General features: G+C 37.9%; 1 long non-coding RNA gene across 2 annotated transcripts in view; it reads left to right on the top strand.

Moving 5' to 3' along the window:
- The first annotated feature begins 6 nt into the window (after positions 1-6).
- The window catches only part of LOC111084278, a 3,988-nt gene continuing 2,484 nt past the window's right edge, over positions 7-1,510 (top strand). For both annotated transcript variants that reach the window (XR_002609476.1, XR_002609477.1), the window contains exons 1-2: positions 7-117; positions 915-986. This is a non-coding gene — a long non-coding RNA (uncharacterized LOC111084278). The remainder of the gene's footprint in view (positions 118-914; positions 987-1,510) is intronic.

Genomic DNA, 1,510 nt, shown 5'->3' with positions numbered 1-1,510 from the left:
GAATACATTGCATCCTTAAGCTCTCTGAAGCTGTTGTAAGTAACCAGAATAAACTCTACCGTCTCCTATATTATTAAAAAGGAATACATTCGCATCCTTAAACTCTCTGAAGGTGTTGTAAGTAACCAGAATAAACTCTACCGTCTCTTATCTTATGATATTATTTTCCTCTATAATACGTGGTTAAAAAGCGTTTTTCTTTTCTCGATTTTTGTTCTTGTGGGCTAGTAAGTTTACATAACACCACTCGTTACACGACTTTTAGCCAGTGTGAAGGTCTCAAAAATTCATTTTGGAAACATATCTATGATATAACGTCGTGCGTCTTCACCTCTTTTCTGTTCGGTAAATGATTGAGAAAATGACATTTGACAATGGAAAATATTTCTACGTCTCTGAACTTTCGCGGCCGGTATGACCAGATGATTAGGGCGCGCGACTCGCAATCTGCGGGTTCCAATCCTGTCATCGAACGTGCTCTTCTTTCAGCTGTGGGGGGTATTATAATGTGAGGTTAATCCCACTTTTCGTTGTCAAAGAGCAGCCCGAGAGTCGGCGGTGTATGGTGTTCATCTGGTATGTCACTCTAAATTAGCGACGCTAGCGCAGATATCCCTGGTGTAGCTTTGCGCGAAATTAAACAAACAAACAAACTGATGTTTCGCACGCGCTATTCACGTGTATCTCGCGGGCACGAGTTGGATGACGATTCTGTCTCCGGCGTGATTTACGACACGAGACTCGTATCTTTGTAATTTATGGCACTCAACTTACAGAACAGGTGTTTGTGTGATTCTTTCTTCCATAACAATACGCCCCCCCCACACACACACACACTTGCCCAATAAAACGTGATAGATTTGTTTGGAATGTTTTGTAATTGATAAGCTTTTCTTGTTTTCATTCGGTTACAGATCACTCCAAAATAACCGAGTCTCATTCATTCACGAGGAAGGTTTCCATCAGTTAGTCAACCTGATAGAGCTGTGAGTACGTTATGTTAGCCGGGTTTGTTTTGTTTCTACCAGTTGTGTTTTAGCCCATGTTGTCATAATAATAATAATATTTTCTAAATTCTACTTAAAATAAACCCTAAGTTTGGATAACTGAGAATTGTAATGAGTAGAAATATATATATTTTATATTTTTAGATTATTTTTATGTAGTACAAAATTAATCGTTACAATTGTTTTTTTTAATCTCTGTTAATTTTGTTATTGTTCTGTAATTTGTCAAGGAGAATTGTGGAATTAATTTATACAGTTTAAGTGATTTCCAGTTGTACATTTATGCTCTGAACATAAAATATTTTGCAGGATGTTTTCAAAGCACTTGGTAAAAATATCTTTAATTATTTCATTACGAAGATACGTGGTTCGCGACTCATTAGCTCCGCAATTTGAGGTTGTGGGTGCGCTGAAAGAGTGACAGTGAAAAGCTCACTATTTGGTTTTACAAGAATGGGTCGCGGGTTCGAATTCCCGTCCCACCAAACATGCTCGTCCTTTCA

Source organism: Limulus polyphemus, unplaced genomic scaffold, assembly GCF_000517525.1.
Source record: "Limulus polyphemus unplaced genomic scaffold, Limulus_polyphemus-2.1.2 Scaffold15664, whole genome shotgun sequence".
Lineage (NCBI taxonomy): Eukaryota > Metazoa > Arthropoda > Merostomata > Xiphosura > Limulidae > Limulus > Limulus polyphemus.
The sequence above is the reverse complement of the archived record's forward strand: the minus strand, read 5'-3'. Positions and strand labels throughout refer to the sequence as shown.